Genomic DNA, 17,714 nt, shown 5'->3' with positions numbered 1-17,714 from the left:
TCAACTCCACAAAAATTTTTGGAGCTAGCAAATTTAATCAAATGCAAAATAATTTGAAATGAATGTGATTTCAAATAATCAACAAGTTAGATTCTTTAAAAAATATTTCACACATAAACATTTCATTATCAAATGCAAAAAAAAGTTTATTATGTCCTGCAAAAATAATATATATTGTAAGTTATAGTGCTATACTACAATCACTATCCAAATTGCAAGCATAAGACCTTTGCTGACTTTATGCATACAATTTCTACAATACAATTGTCTTTGGAAGTTATTAAATTTTCTAACTCACCTTTGATTTACTCTGAAGCAATGTTGTGCAAAAAACAAATTTAAATTAGTAAAAGTGCATGTTGTGCATAAATTACAGCTTAGTACTAAAAAAAGTTACATTCAATTAAAAAGACTGGAATAAAATTAAATGAGTGTACATAGATTAGTGCAATAAAATTTGAGAATTTTTAGCAATTTGAAATGAAGATAATGCATCAATGTTCCAAATGAAAAATAGTAATTCAATATTATCTGTGAAAAGCATAATCTGCACAGTGCAAGAGTGAAATGTACGAAATATATCTAGTTTGCTCAACTGTGAGAGTGCCATGCTCTTCAGCATAAAACTAAAAATATTGCAAACAATTCCCATAATATGTATTCATCATAGAGAGGAGAGGGGCTAACTAAATTATAAAATTAAGGAAAGAAATTAGAGAAAGTAAATTGAAAATATTTGAAACCCATGTAGCACATTACGTAAATACTTCGCATTAGGAATTAAAAAAGAATATAAAAAAGCGATCCAACTTCCTTCATGAAAAAAATTATGTGATTTAGAAGCAACTGTTGTAAATAATACAATAAGCAAGACCCTGCTCATCATGTTATTTAAATATAAACTATTGATGTTAAGGTAAATTGTGTGAATCAATAAATATCAGATACTTACATAAAAGTTTGTTTTTTTTTCATTCACCATTTCACTCAAGGTGACTCAAGCATGATTCGATGATGAAACATCAACACAAGTATCTAGTGTATACATGACAAAGATTAGCAGTGCAGATAAGGAATCATGAGTTCTAGTAGATCCGAATGGTCTAATTATAAAAGTACTACTTCAAGTAACTACTTCTGGTCTTATTGGGGATAAGTGGGGATAAATGTAATCCATGAGATATATTCAGATAAAATGATTTATTAATACTTCACAACCATAATGATACCAACAAATTAGTGATAAATACTTCTGGAAAACTCTCACTCAAGAAGAGCTAAAAGTCATCTTAAAAATATATATACCAGTAACAGATTTCTTTCATTCAATAGACAGAAGTCTGCAAATAGTTCTCCAGATACATTAATAATGGCTGCTTTGAAGTAGCTCAGACAGTATATAAAGATCCAGTTACCTCCCAACAAAATTTACTTATTCTGAGTTCAAAGCTTAATCTCTCAAAAAAATAAAAAATAAAATAAATAATAATAAATAAATAAATGAAATAATAATAATTTGTCCATCCAAATCAAAAGTCCAACCAAAGTTTCATTGATACAATATAATTAAACCATACTGCTCTAATAAGATGATTCCATATCTGCAGTGTTAATTCTTCTTCTCATGTATGTGTGTATTACTGTTCTATCTCTTAGATAACACTGAATATACTCATGACAGGTTCAATGAAAATTTTCTGAAAAGGAAATATTTTTATGCATGGAACCAGAGTTATTAATTTTTATGATTCAATTTATATCTATTAACACGTTGACTGCTGATTATGAGATAACTCGTAGTTGGCAGTCTGTATTAGGGCACCAACTAAATTATCTCATATCGTATTTGCAATATAACATATAGGCAATGGCAGCAAGTTTACATACATTAGTCCAATAGCAGTTAACGCAGTAAAATACAGATTAAGTGGATACTTCAAACTGTCTTAGTTCACATAAATCTGGGTTAAATCTGCTTGAATATAAATATGCTCAAACAAATGAAAATATATTTTTGTATTTTAATTTTAGTCAAGAGCATTATACAGCAAAATGCTTTTTGTTCATTTTATTTCTTTTTTTTTATGGAGAGTTGATCCACAAGATGTTGAGCAACCTATTGTAAAAGGTTATGTAATACCTTGCTTTACAATGATCTGTTCATACGATGCTTTTCGATTATAACCAAAGCCCATTTATAATGATACTGCATTCACTCATATGACAGTTTAAGCAATAACACTCCTGTGTTATTGCTTAAACTGTCATATTGCTCAACCAATGCACAGTTTTCGTAAACTGTCTGTCTGTCTGTTTTGGTATCTTGCTGTGAATTATAAACTGTTTATGACTATTATAAATTAATATTAGTATGGATGCTGTGGTTTCCAGGGAAAAGAAGTGTAAATCTATTACATTAGAGATACTAAGATTAAAATGATTAAATTTAGTGACAATGGTGTAGTGAACACTGAGATAACAACAGAACCATCATGACATAATATAGTGGTGGGAGCAATGTTTGACAGAAGTTACCCAATAGTTTTGGATAGAGCTCAGAATGCATGGCTGCCATTTAGACAGGATGCCAGTTTTCTGTTTTTAGCTCTCTCAAAGTCAGATTTTGATGTGTTGATAGTTTTCTTGCAACTATTCCAGGCTTTGATATAAGTGGGACAGGTAGATGGAGTTTTGAATGCAAGCCAGTTATAGTATACTCTATTCTTTTCTTGTACCACTTCGCCATACCCGTGGAAGAAACATAGGGGGATGGAAACTTAGGGTAGAACAGGAAATCATGTTGTCATGCCAATAAGAATCATTTTGAAGATACATTCAACACACAAGCTTGGATCAAATGGTTGGAAGCAATAATCCATCCAAGGAAATATGGCATAGAAGTTACATACATCATTCCACTTGGCTTTCTTGTAATGTCATAGATATATGAACGTGATGATTGTGTTTATGTTGTTCCATGGGACAAGATTGTGGTCTGAACTGCCTAGAAGACAGATTACATTTACAGTGTACTTGGATGGTCACTAGTGAGAAAGAGGTCCAAAGTATTTGGAAGGTAGATGGGGTTGTCTAATATTCTGGGAGGCAGGTACACTATTTGTGTAAGGTTGTTGTTGGTGATGGCAAATTCCTCAGCAGGAGAGCCAGATGATGTGGACACTAAAGTCTCCAAGGAAAATGATCTCGCTGTTAGGAAAGTTGAATAAAAGAATATCTACTTTAATTGGTGGCATTGGAAGAGCAGTAGAAACAGATAATTTTGACATTAGGCAGATATTTTCATCCAAAGGAGATCAAAATTGGAAAATTCCAGGTTGGGCATGCTTTGATATGGCATATCATAGCAAATATATGCACAAACTCCACATTTGAGGTGAAACTAGTCAAAGAGTGTGTAACTGGGAAAGCTGAGATGAGTAGTGCTTGAGATGGGAATAGAAATGTAGGCTTCTGTCAGGAAAAGTAGATGAGGTTTTGCAGACTGGAGATAGAAACATCATTGATGTTGGAAATGAGGCCCAGTATATTGGTATAGTGTATTAGGATAGTTCTGTGAGGTCTGCTGTTGACAGCATGGGTCACACGTGTTCCCCATGCAGTGATAGAGTTCAAGTTTGCATGCTGGCTGTTAGTAGAACTGGATTTTTACATTAGTGCTTTTTTTTTTTTTAATAACTGATCATCCATGTATCATCTCCACTTTGTTGCATTTTTTTCTCAGCTGTCGCTGTAATCTTCTACCCTTGTTTCCACTGTGCATAAGTAAGATCTGGCTGGGCTCTTACACTTGGCATGGTGGAGGTGCCATCTGACATGTTATTCATAGTGGTTATGAATACCAATCCTTGTTTGCATATCGCAGGTCACTCTAAGTGTGGAAAGATTCGTTTTGTCTCCTTGTGTGTTCATGGGCCCAAAGCAGAGCCATCTTATGATTTTCCAGGAGTGAAATTTGAATTGTTCTCTAAGCATCACATCTGTTTTTGAATGAAAATTAAGTACAAAAGGATTCACAAATCATTGTCTTGACATTAACTTGCGTTAATGTCAAGACAATGATTGTGAATCCTTGATTTTTTTTTAATGCATTGATTTTATGCAAGAAAGTATCATCAAGTATAATAAGGCACTGCTCTAGGCTGTTTGTGTGCTTTCTGAAATTTAGAAACTGCTCAAATGAAGGGAATGCACAAGGGACAAAAGAATGGCTAGCAGAGATTAGTTTTATTTCTGATTCATTAATTTTTGTGCAATTAGTGTATCAAGTGCCAGCAAAACTCGTATGGAAGGCTCATTTTCTTGTCTGCAATCTCCAGCTTACAGTTAGGCAATTCTGAGCTTCGGGTGGTCTTGTCAGCTTTAGCAAAATTCGTGGCACTCTGTCAATGCTTTGTTGTCGCCATCTTTGATTCGTGCTGCAGGCAGATCTGTGCATTGTGCATGAGCACTTTGTTTGGCTGATATTAAAGTAGGGAAAATCTTTTTGTTTAAAAGTTCAAAGTACTTACAGTTGGTCTTCAGTTCTTTAGATCTATTACTGTACTGTCATTTGGAACTTCTTTAAAATTGGGTAAAAATCACTTTAAATAGCAGTAAAACTACAGAGCACAAAATCTAAGCAACATACTCCAGAATGTTACCCACACAGATTGCCCTTAATGAAGTTTTGAGTTTCAGATTTACAACAGAAAAGCACCATAATAGGTATCAATATAAAATCAGAGTACTATTTTCAAAATTCATTCAGTTGGTTTAATATGTTTAAAATACATAAATTTATAATATTTAAACTTGAATTTAAAATTTGCAATTTACACCATTTATTATCCACTACACTGTGGTTATACACGCAAATTTTATTGTTGAAATGTACCATTATTATATCACAAAAGATTAATGCAGTTCCAACAAGAAACTATTTTTATTATTTGGGGGTGGGGGTCAAGATCTGCCTGTTAACATCTGAAAAATTCCTAACTACTATTTCTTTGAAATTTAAAATAGGGAATTATTTCACTTTTTTTTTGCAAAAATTGATACAATATCTTTGAAAGAATACTTTACTTTTCAAAGAAAGAGCCGTATGGCTTCATTCTGGCGACATGAATTATGTAGAAATAGTGGATACTAAATATCCAACATTATTTCAAAGCTGAATATATTTAGAAACTTCGGAAGATTTGAAATTTTGGCCAGAGAGCTTATGAGAATACAATCCTCACCATCGGAGTTGCCTTAGCTTGCACTACATAAAAGAGAAGGACATTGCCCAAGTGTCAGCATATTCAACTTTTCGAAACTTCCAAAGTTTCTACATTATTTGGCTTTGAAATAATGTTGGATTCTTAATATCTATTTCTATATACTTTACTTTTCATTCCACTGCTCAAATGGAATTAATTTTTAACCAAGTTTCTTTTATTGATTCAGAGCTTAATGTTCTACCATTTTCTGCCATTCAGAAAATTCATTAACCACCATTTGCACATTCACCTCCTCTGTTAACTTCACAATGCTACTTCACAGATTCAGTTTCTTTTTAAATTTAACTGCTGTTTCTACTGAAAAAAAATCACAATTAGAAAAACTACTAAAACCAAAGAGAAAAATTTCATAAACCTACTTTCTATAATACCATATACTTCTTTCAGTGGCATCTCCTATCGGAGGTCGGCAACCGCCTTGACAAATTTTGAGTGATCCTCATCCACTCTGAACAGTCCTTCAGAACTCATAAGGAAGACGAAGATTTTCTTTGTCTTCCTTATCCTCTTCTTCCATTTATCTTCCCTCTTATAATCAATTGATGTATCATATTTTTTATTATGAAGTAGGTGACCAAGAGATATGCAGTTTTTTCTTTTTATGGTATCTGAAAGTTCCGGTACTTCTTGATTGGACGTTTTTGCTGTCCATGGGATTTTTAACATTCATTTGTATAACCACATCTCAAAAGCTTCAAGGTTTTTTTTCTTTTTTTTTTTTTTTTTTTTTAAAATCGATATTGTCTTCAAAGTCCAAGTGCATTTTACAGCAGTATAGACTATACCTGGTCTGTACTACTGTACAGATGGCCTGGCTGGCCGAGTGGTTAGCATATCCGTTCATGTAGATGATGATGATGGTAGTTGCGATTCATTGTAGTTGGTGGATTGAGTAGTGGAGACAGAGAGTTGTAGAGTAGTGTCTCCCTCAATGAGTCTTTGATGTCCTGGAGGTGTCGTGTAATAATAATAATACAAAGCATTTAACCATGCGTACTCTAAATTTAAATTGCTGTTAGACAGTGATTTCATCACCATAGATACTAAAGAGAAATATTATAGAAACTAAACTACTAACCATTTCTCCTCATTCATCCATAATTCCTTTGTATTATTAGAATAAGCTTTTCTCCCTGCTCCCATCCATTAACCCAGAACCTACAATATGCATGTCTTTCAAAAACAAACATTAGAAATTTTCACTATCTATTCAAACTTACTCAGGACACTAAAGTATCAGTTTTCATTCATTGATTAGACTTCTATTTAGAAAGCAGCTTGGAGAAACAAGAAAAACTAACAGGACTATTAAGCTTGCTCGTCCCAAAGCATTTGTTGTCAGCACACTATGAAATGTCAGATATAGTACAGAATGAAAGATGAACTTACATGAAAAGAAAGAACATTTCTTCACTAGCACAAAATCTGCAATTTTAATAAAGCCTCGTTGTGGAAACTACCTTAAAAGAAAGTTACTACTATAGAAAAGAAACTACACTGAAAAATTAAACAATATATAGTATATGATTCAGAATAATCTCTGCTTTGGCATGAATTTGAGGGTAAATTAAGATGCTTAATAACAAGCCCCCCCCCCCCCCCAGGTAATAATGAAAGAATCCAGGGCAGGGATAAGGCCATAAGAGATGGATAGATAAATGTTTCTTAAGCAGACTGTAAAGAGAGAGAAAAGGAAACAGAAGTATGGGATAATGTGAAGGAATGCAAGGACTATTAGTTTCATCTCTCATGCAAGCAAGGTCCTACTAAAGATTATTTTAAATAGTAGTGAGGTCAAATTTAAGACTAAAATGTCTGACTGTTTAGCTAATTGTATTAGACAATGAAAGAAATGAGCTTTCCTCAACATTGATAGCCAACTTGTGCAGCAAGCAAAAGGCACAGGATTTGAAATTGGGTAGACATGAAAGCCTACTTTCTCATCATTTCATTAGCAGAGATGTGAACAACAGGAATTAGGACAGGTGACAGGTACACTGGATATTCTTATGATACAAATTACTTTCTACAAATCTACTTTGTAATGAGAAATAAAACTAGAATGAATCCTCAGCAGGGTTAATGAGATTAGTGAGAGCAAAGAAACTTAAACTGAATATTAGTAAGATTAAGAGACTGCAGTTACTGAAGGAAGTCTAATTAGAGAAGCAACTGCAAAACAAATGTATCTTAATAATGGAAAAATAATTGAGAAAGTCAACAAATCTGAGTGTCTGACCTCCATCATCAATGCGAAGAGATGCTTTTCAAAAGACATCAAAAGATTAAGAATAGCCAGGACAATAATCAGAGGTGCAGTTGAAGCCTGAAAGGAATAAGAGATCCATCACTCAGGAACAAATCTGTGAATTCCAGTATAAACTTATCTTATGTGAAAGTTTGAACCTAAAGAAGTCTAATAGAAAAGGACAGCTTTTCAATCTGGTATTAGAGGAGAATGTTGAGTATCCCATACACCGAAAGGTGGACAGATAGTTGGGCATCCTAGAAAAAATCAGTAGGCCTTTAGGAGTGATACCTTGAAAGTAATGACAGAAGAAAGCTGAAATATTTCAGATAAATAGAAAGAATGGAAGGGGAGTTTGTCAAAACAGAAACAAAATTTCTATAAAATTATGTTTCAAACTTACAACAGCAGCATATTATAACTGAATTATAAATTCATGAGCATAACAAATGTTTGGCTACCTATGGTATAGGTAGCAAAGCATTTAGGGATATATGTTTGTACTTGACAAGAAATTGTATTTTTGTTTTTATCCACATTTTCTCTAACATTAGCAAACAAAAAATTTGCATGAAGTATATATAAAGCAGATAAATTCACATCACATTGTCCTTTATATCCCATAATCCATAGCATATCTTTTAAACAAAAAAAAAAAAAAATGTTTTAAGGAAACTCTTACTTATAATTTGACAAACTCTTCAAAATATTAAAAAATAAATTTAAATAATTTAAAAAAAACGTGAAAGTTATAATAGATGTAATAACATCAGGAGACCATAAAGAGAAATTTGCAAAACAATGACTGTGTTGGAGATAAGATTTGAGAGAATGTGGTAATTCAAGGCACATTTAATTTTGTAAGTTTTAAATGTAAGCAAAACTAATTTTTTTTTTCATGCAAAACTGGATTCTTGTTTTATAGATATATGTTGCTGGAGATGTCATTTGAGAACTTAGCACCATGCATTAGTTAAACATCATTTTTCTATCATCGTCGTCGTCGTCCGGTAGCATCCTCTAGCAAGAGGGTTGCAGCAGATGAGCAGCTCTTCTCCATTTCTCTATGTTAGTCGCTTCCATCATTCTTAAACCAGTCCATTCCACGATGTCATTAAACCACTCTCTAGTTGGTCTTCCACGTCTTCTCTTCCCCTCAACTTTCCCTTGTAATATAGTTCTTGTCAGGTGTCCCGAAGAACCTCTCAGAAGATGTCCTGCAAATCTAGTCTCTCTTTGCATAATATTCTTTAACAGTGTTCTTTCCATCCCAACTCGTCTTAAAACTTCTTGATTTGATATTCTTTCTGTATAGCTAATCTCAGAAGATGTCCTGCAAATCTAGTCTTTCTTTGCATAACATTCTTTAACAGTGTTCTTTCCCTCCCAACTCGTCTTAAAACTTCTTGATTTGATATTCTTTCTGTATAGGTAATCTTTTCCATCTTTCTATAACACCACATTTCCAATGCATTAATTCTTTCCATATCTCTCTTTCTTAGTGTCCATGACTCACTTCCATAACTTGCAATACTCCAAACTGTTGCTTTAACTATTCCAATTCTAACGCCTATTTTAGGGTTCTTGTTTATTAAAATTCTCTTCATTTCCATAAATGCCGATTTAGCTTTGCCTATGTTATTTCTAATGTCCAGCTCTGAAGTTCTTTTCTCTGAGATCCAGCTACCTAAATATTGAAATCTTTCCACTTCTTCTAAAATCTTTCCTCCACATCTTATTTTTACATTATCTCCTATTTTTCTATCCATTATCATTATCTTAGTCTTTTTTGTGTTAATTCTTAGTCCATACTCTTTACAAGAGTTTTCGATTCTTTGAATAATTTGTTGTAACCCATTTTCACTTTCTGCCATCACTACTACATCATCTGCATATCTTAAGTTATTAATGATTCTTCCGTTTATTTTTATTCCTTCTTCTACATCCTCAAGTGCCTCTCTAAACATCTGTTCACTACAAAAGTTAAACAATAATGGTGATAACTTGCATCCTTGTCTGACTCCTCTCTCCAGCGGGAATTCTCCTGTTTCCTCTCCATTTACACATACTGACGCTATTTGTGACCAATATAATATCTTTAAAATTTCCAAGTCATAAGAGTCAATATCATTATTTTCTATCATCATCATCATCAAATTCCTGACATGTACCCTCAAGGGGTGTCAGAATATGATAGTACTACATGAAAAATTTACATCGTTGACTAACTTCCTACCTACAATTTTCCTCAAAATCAGTCTGTTACCTATCAAGACTCCAACATTATCAGATCTTATATTTCTATCTTCTAAGACACTTTTTACTGTATCAATTCAACTATATCTTGGTTTTCCTCTGGTTCTTTTTCTTGCCAACCTGGTAGAGAACATTTGTTTTGCTAATCTTTCCTCTCCCATTCTGTTTAAGTGACCATAATACCTGAGATTAACTCTGCTAATACATTCCTGGATGCTTACAATGTCAAGTTCTTTCCTAATATCCTTGTTTTTAATATGATATTGCCACTGATGCCATCTGTTCATCGTTTTTCTATATATTCTCTAAATTAAATTGATTTATACAACATTGTTATACAAGTGCTTTAAACACTCATGTAACAATGTTATGTAAATCAATTTAATTTACAAAATATACAGAAAATTATTCTCAACAAATGACATCTCAAGGAACATATATCCATACAGCAAGAACACAATTTTTGCATGAAAAAAAATGTAAACAAAGTTCAGTTTAAAATGTACAAAATTAAACGCGAATTACTGTCACTATATCAAATACATTATAGCTAGCTATTAAATTCATAGTATCAATACTATTCTGAAGAAAATATACTTCAGCAAAATTTTTATAACAAATTACTCCTTTGGTCCATATGAGTCTAGTATAGTAAGAATTGATACTTGAAATTAAACTGATAGGGCAAAACCCAGTGTCTCTAAGGAATAATAATATATAGAATATTGAATAACTCATTACACTATATCAAGCAATAATATTTCTGAAATACTGGACATACACTTTATTAACAAAATAATTAAATAAATATTTCTATACTAAGATAATTCAATATTTACCTCTATTTCTGCTTGTCTCCTTACAATTGTGATGTTAAAAAGGTCTAAGCACTTTTCAAACTCCTGTAAAAATTACACACAACAAACTTAAAACTATCATATTTGAACTAGCTATGATATGTTAATATTTATCAACTGCAATGCTACTTATGAATTAATCAACAGCACACATACAATATGCAAGAAAAACAATGATTAACAACAAACTTATCAAGCAAACATGTACTACAACAATGATATTACTGTTTTTGCTATTTGCATGTTTCTACAGACATGGAGAAACATGTAAACAGTAAATTATTATTTTATTAAAAATCAAATATTTTGGAAGGAATAATTTGATCTAACTCAGTGAAACAAGTTCTATAAGGCTGGCTTAGTCATCACCACAGAAAGAAGCTTAATACACGAAAAATAATATTAAAAAATAATTACAGGTACTTAGAAAACCGGAATACGCCACACTTTATTCAAAATTCAGACAATGTGATAGGGTCTCAGAACATTTAGGCATGAATGCTTAAATAAGCATTCATGCCTAAAATATCTCATCTGAACAAGTTCTGTTTTGTTTTCTAATTCTCTATGCAATGGGATGGAACAGTCACTTTTATTTATACACACACACACACATCTACAAATGCATGCATACCCCCAATCGTACGACACAATAGGTAATTTGTGTAAAATTTGTGTAAAATGAATGCTGATCACCGTGCAACACTAAAGAAAAGGACACAAGGTAAAAATGTGAAAGCTTTATCAAATGGATTAATAAAAGATGAATGTATGGGCACTTTGCAACACCCATGTCTTTTAAGTAGTGCAAGCTAAGGCAACTTAGGGATGCCAAGGATTGTATTCTTGCAAGCTCTCAAGTCAACTTACGAAACTTTCATGGTTTCTATTTCTAAATTTTTGAAATAATGTTGGATTTAATATCCACTTTACCTATGCAATTTTACATTGCTAAAATGAAGCCTTTTGACTCTTTCTTTAGTAATACATAAATATACTTGGACTGGCAGAGGAACAATGAGACATTATGGAGACAACTACCGTGTTTGAATAAAAACTTTAGTTTAATATAACTAAAATCTACATTCAACGTTTAGACCTTTATGTCAAGGTCATCTGGAGCATATAATTATACACAGAAAACAACTGGTTTGTTAAAGATACTGACCAACTGCTACAACAGTTGTTGGCCTGACCTCTGGTGGAAAAAAAAAAATTATACATCAACGCTAGAGTCCTATTATTAGTGTAATCTGTCTATATACATACATTAACATCATGATTATACTTTTACATTCCAGCCAGTTGGTATGGAATGGTTTCTAATATTAGCTGAAGATTGGCTAGAGTCCTGACTTATTGAATCTTATATATTAAGTAGGCTGAATGTGTGCCATCCAGATCCTTGGAATTTTCATGCCATCTTTGTTGTTGATATTTGGATAGTTTATCAGGATTTCACAGGCTTCCTTAAATTTCCATTCATAGCATGTTTTTGTATGGTGTAAAGAGTGGGTGCTTTTCCAGTTGATTTGGTGTAAGGTGTTGAGCGCATGGTCTGAGAGGCCTGCTTCACCATAATGGTTATATTTAATGTGTCTAATTCTTGTTTATAGGGATTGTCCGTCCTGTTTCACCAATGTACGGTAAGTTACAGGTGCAGCGGAAGCAATAGACTCCAGGATGTGCTAATGGGAGGAGAGCATCCTTAGAGGAGTTGAATATGGTTTTAAGTTTAGTGGGTGATTTAAAGGTGGCATTGAGGTTATAATGTTGTAGGATTCTGTAGATTTTTTCTGATAACCCTTTAATGTATGGGATGGCTATGGTTTTACTGTAATCTAGATTCGTTTTTGTTGTTGTTTTATGGAGTATTTTATTAATAGTATTTTTGTTATAGCCATTATTTATGAATGTGCCGCTGATGATTTTTAGTTCTTGCTTCAGGGCTTGCTGATTAGAGCAAATTGTTGTAGCTCTGTTTTTAAGGGTGTTAATGACTCCATATTTCTGTGATGAGTGGTGGTATGAATTAGCATGTATGTATTGGCCAGTGTGCATGTGTGCGTGTCAGTTTTCGGTAGACTATGAAGGATAGACTGCCTGAAGGACGATGTATGACTAGTGTGTCTAGGAATGGGAGCGAATTTTGATTTTCAATTTCAATGGTAAATTGTATGCGTTCGTGTTGTTTATTCAGGTGGCTAAGGAATGTATTTAGCGTTTGTCGCCGTGCGGCCAGATCGTGAACACTCGTCAACGTATCTAAGTCAGACTATCGGTCTTAGCATGGTGGAATCGAGAGCCCTTTGCTCAAAGGTTTCCATGTAGAAGTTCGCGATTGGGGGGGGGTGGGGGGGGGGGGGGGGGAATAGTGGTGAGCCCATGGCTGTACCTTCTTTTTGTAAGTAAAATTTGTTTTGCCACACGAAGTAACCGGACGACTGTAGTACGTGGGCAAAGAGGGCCGTAATGTCGGGCAGAAATTCTGTAGTAGGAGAATTGTGTCATTGATGGGGACATTAGTGAAAAGGGCAGAAACATCGAAACCGACTAATAAGTCGTCTTTGTCGAGTGTTATGTTTTTAATTTTGTTTATAAAGTGTTGTGTGTTTTTTATGTAGGAGGGAAACTAATTTCCTGGCTAAGTGGTAATTGGGACTGTCTATTCCTTCCACAATTGGTCGAAGGGGTACATTTTGTTTGTGTATTTTCGGGATCCCATATATTCTGGGGGGGGGGGGGTGTAGTGGGTTTGAGTTTTTTTAACTGTGTCTGGTGGCCAAGAAGTGACGGACTTGAATAGTTTCTCTGTTTTATCCTTTATCCTTTTTGTTGGGTTATACTTTACCAGCTTATATGTGTTTTTATCAGCTACTTGTTGATTCATCTGAAGTACATATGTTGACCTGTCAAGGACGACAGTGGCATTGCCTTTATCCGATTTCGTTATTATTATCACAGGAATCCATCCAATCAGGAGACCTCCTCCCTGATAAACACCAACACTGAACAACAGACAAGGATTGACCAACCACCGGCAAGCAAGAACCATGTGATCAACCTATCAAGCCACACCCTGAACAGTGGCGAACTTACGCTACTGAATAAAGGACTTAACTACACAATAGCACCTAAAAAGATAAACAAATTGCATTTTATCTACCTCTTTCTATGTGGTAGATAAAATGCAATTTGTTTACCTTTTTTAGGTAAACAAATTGCATTGGTCCCTAGCTAATAATATAGCCGATAAAATACGTTTAGAAACTAGTAATGTCCTGAACACTAAGAAAACCATACAGAACAATCTCACAATTTTAATTAAGTCATTAAAAGTCAAACAAAACGTAATAATAATGAAATCGGATAAAGGCAATGCCACTGTCGTCTTGACAGGTCAACATACGTACTTCAGATGAATCAATTGGTAGCCGATAACAACACATATAAGCTAGTAAATTATAACCCAACAAAAAGGATAAAGGATAAAACAGAGAAACTACTCAACTCCGTCACTTCTTGGCAACCGAACACGGTTAATAAACTCAAACCCCACTACGCCCCCCCCCCCCAGAATATATGGGGTCCCAAAAATACAAACCAAATGTGCCCCTTCGACCAATCGGGGAAGGAATAGACCTAATTACCACTTAGACAAGAAATTAGCGGAACACTCAAGGAATTGGTAGGTCATTTCCCCTCCTACATAAAAAATACACAACACTTTATAAACAAAATTAAAAACATAACACTCGACAAAGACGACTTATTAGTCAGTTTCGACGTTTCTGCCCTTTTCACTAATGTCCCCATCAATGACACAATTTTCCTACTACAGAACAAATTTCTGACTGACATTACGGCCCTCTTTGCCAACGTACTACAGTCCAGTTACTTCGTATGGCAAAACAAATTTTACCTACAAAAAGAAGGTACAGCCATGGGCTCACCACTATCCCAGCCAATTGCTAACTTCTGCATGGAAACCTATGAACAAAGGGTTTTGGTTCTGCCATGCCAAGTCCGACAGTCTGGCTTAGATACGTTGACGACGTGTTCGCGATCTGGCCGCATGGGCAACAAATGCTAAACACATTCCTTAGCCACCTGAACAAACAACACGAATGCATACAATTTACCATCGAAATTGAAAATCAAAATTCGCTCCCATTCCTAGACACACTAGTCACACGTCTTCCTTCAGGCAGTCTATCCTTCACAGTCTACCGAAAACCGACACACACACACACACACACTGGCCAATACATACATGCTAATTCATACCACCACCCATCACAAAAATATGGAGTCATTAACACCCTTAAAAACAGAGCTACAACAATTTGCTCTAATCAACAAGCCCTGAAACAAGAACTAAAAATCATCAGCGACACATTCATAATAATGGCTATAACAAAAATACTATTAATAAAATACTCCATAAAACAACAACAAAAACAAATCTAGATTGAGTAAAACCATAGCCATCCCATAAATTAAAGGGTTATCAGAAAAAATCAATAGAATCCTACAGCATTATAACCTCGATGCCACCTTTAAACCACCCACTAAACTTAAAACCATATTCAACTCCTCTAAGGATGCTCTCCTCCTAATAGCACATCCTGGAGTCTATTGCATCCGCTGCACCTGTAACTTACCGTACATTGGTGAAACAGGACAGACAATCCCTATACGCAAGAATTAGACACATTAAATATAATTGCTTCACCAAAATACCATTATGGTGAAGCAAGCCTCTCAGACCATGTGCTCAACACCTTACACCAAATCAACTGGAAAAGCACCCACTCTTTACACCACACAAAAACATGCTATGAAAGAAAATTTAAGGAAGCCTGCGAAATCCTGATAAACCACCCAAATATCAACAACAAAGATGGCATGAAAATTCCAAGGATCTGGATGGCACACATTCAGCCTACCTAATATATAAGATCCAGCATAAGTCAGGACTCTAGCCAATCTTCAGCTAGTATTAGAAACCATTCCATACCAACTGGCTGGAATGTACAAGTATAATCATGATGTTAATATATGTATATAGATAGATACTTGTTGTTATGCCCAATGTATTTCTACAACCAACAGATAACACTAATAATAGGACTCTAGCATTGATGTATAATTTTTTTTTTCCACCAGAGGTCAGGCCAACAATTGTTGTAGCAGTTGGTCAGTATCTTTAACAAACCAGTTTGATTGTAGTGTAGCTTGTTTTCTGTGTATAGTGGTATGCTCCAGATGATGACCTTGACATAAAGGTCGAAACATCGAATGTAGATTTTAGTTATATTAAACTAAAGTTTTTATTCAAACACGGTAGTTGTCTGCATAATTTTCAAAAAATGCATTCGGATCACCATATAAGCTTAAAAGAAAGGAACAAGATCTATAATTGATTATATCATTACCAAACTCAAACTAGCTCCATGTGTGAGAGATGTACATTTTTACAGAGGAAATCAAATTTTTTCAGACTTATTTAGTAGTTTCTAAAACAGAAGTACTAACAAAAAGGAGAAATCAAGTAAATAAGAAAACACAAGAAATGAAACCAGTATACACAGTATATCTATTACAAGAAGAAAGCATTAGAATGATATATCAATTATAATTAACAGATAACCTAAAAGAAGCCAAAATCAATAAAGATATAGAAGAAGAAGAAGAATGGAAAACTTTAATGAAGATAATTCATAAAGCAACCTTTGAAGTACTCGGGGAAAAAAAATATTAAAAATAAAATCCTTAAAAATTTGAAACACAGATATAGAAAATGCAATAAAGAAATAACATTTGTACATTTAACGAATTAAAGATACAAATATTTCTTACTGAAAGTAACAGTACATCATAATCAGTGTAGAACAAACAGTTAAAGTAATGGAATACAAAGTACAGAGCAGTCGGTGGACCACCAATTAAATTGTTGCGCATGCCAGAAGTTTAATTAAAATAATATTAAATAATTCTTTAAAGATAATTATTTCATTGATGGTTGCATAAAATTATATCATTACCAAACTCAAACTAGCTCCATGTGTGCATCTTATGCACACATCTTAGCTCCTCCATCTTATGCAACCATCAATGAAATAATTATCCTTAAAGAATTATTTAATATTATTTTAATTAATCTTCTGGCAAGCGGCAACAATTTAATTGGTGATCTACCGACTGTTCTGTACTTTGTATTCCATTCCTTTAACTGTTTGTTCTACACTGATGATGTACTATTACTTTCAGTACCATTAATTCATTAAAGTTATTACTGTTGGTTTTATACATGTTAAGTTATTAATTTATTATGCCACAGGTATATACACCATTTAATTTCTATTTGTATGCTGTATCTAAAGATATAGCATACAAATTGTCCTTCAAAAACATACAAAAGGAAACAGAAGAAATATACAAAAACAAAAGAAATATAGCTAAAACCATAATACAGAAAGCTCGACATATTCTTGGGATATATTTATTAAGAAAATAGAAGACATACACAGAAGACAAGATATAGCCTACAAAATATTACGAAATTAAACAATGAAGAAAGAGATACAGCACAAATCAACATAATACAAAAGAAACAATGGATAGAACATTATATGAATTTATAGTGTGACCCAAATTTATTAACAGAAAATAATAACAAAGAAATCAATGCTGATATAGAACCAAGTAGATTAGAATAACTAAAAGAAGCAATAAATGTATCAAAAATAGAAATTAAATGGTGTAAATACCAAGCTTTGAAAATATGGTGAATAATATTTACATCACTGATTCTTAAAATTCATAAATAACTGTTAGAGGAAATGTGAGGTTCCATCAGATTGTTCAAAAGCTAAGGATGTATATTTAAGAAAGGAGACAGAGAGATGATTGTGGAAATTACACAGGAATAAGCCTATTAAATACAGGTTAAAATTTACATATACATTTATATATATATATTTCAATAAAATTTATATAGGATCTTGCATTAAAACAAATTATTGAAAAAAGACAAGAATATAATTTAGAGACTCTTCTGGCCTT

At 33.5% G+C, this 17,714-nt stretch overlaps 1 protein-coding gene across 1 annotated transcript in view; it reads right to left on the bottom strand.

Moving 5' to 3' along the window:
- LOC150100290 (intermembrane lipid transfer protein Vps13-like) overlaps positions 1-17,714 on the bottom strand; it is a 186,728-nt gene that overhangs the window by 6,969 nt on the left and 162,045 nt on the right. The gene's annotated exons all lie outside the window — the stretch shown is intronic.

Source organism: Typopeltis vanoorti, chromosome 13 (assembly GCF_054136105.1).
Source record: "Typopeltis vanoorti isolate ZY-2024b chromosome 13, IOZ_Tvanoo_1.0, whole genome shotgun sequence".
Classification (NCBI taxonomy): domain Eukaryota; kingdom Metazoa; phylum Arthropoda; class Arachnida; order Uropygi; family Thelyphonidae; genus Typopeltis; species Typopeltis vanoorti.
The sequence above is the reverse complement of the archived record's forward strand: the minus strand, read 5'-3'. Positions and strand labels throughout refer to the sequence as shown.